The following is a 566-nucleotide window of genomic DNA, read 5'->3' on the forward strand; positions in this document are numbered from 1 at the left end:
GGGCAAGACAGTGCTGTCCAGGAATTCACACCAGCTCTCTCACAGCAAGGCCAGCGGCTGTCCTGGGCAGCATTCTGATTGGGCTGAGTGTGGCGCAGGCTCATCAGAAACCAGTTGCTGATGGATCTGGTCTGAGGCCGTATCCTGGGACTGATAGTGAGGGAAGCTGCGGTCCCCAGGGGAAAGTCAAGATGACCAGATTGGAAGATGGAGCAATGGATGTTGGGCAGACAGAAAGAAGAAGGTTCCTGGAGGGGGCGGGGCACGAGGCTTGTATTCACGGTTCCTTTGTTCACTTTACTTCTGAAACGTGGAGGTGTTCATAATAGCAATAAAAATAAGGCGGAGATGGGGGAGTGCAGATTGGGGACTCAAAACTCCTCTGTAGGCAACTGGACATCCCCTTACAGAAGAGTCGCAGGGAGGAGACCAGCCAGTCAGGGTGCAGTGTAGCAATGATGAAACATAGAACTTTCCTCTAGTTCTTACATGCTTCCGTCCCCCACCCCACCCACTATCATGATCCCAATCCTACCTTACAAATCCGGCTAGACCAGAGTGTGTAC

This window comes from Echinops telfairi, unplaced genomic scaffold (genome assembly GCF_000313985.2).
Source record: "Echinops telfairi isolate 266 unplaced genomic scaffold, ASM31398v2 ScPeMD7_31;HRSCAF=116, whole genome shotgun sequence".
Classification (NCBI taxonomy): domain Eukaryota; kingdom Metazoa; phylum Chordata; class Mammalia; order Afrosoricida; family Tenrecidae; genus Echinops; species Echinops telfairi.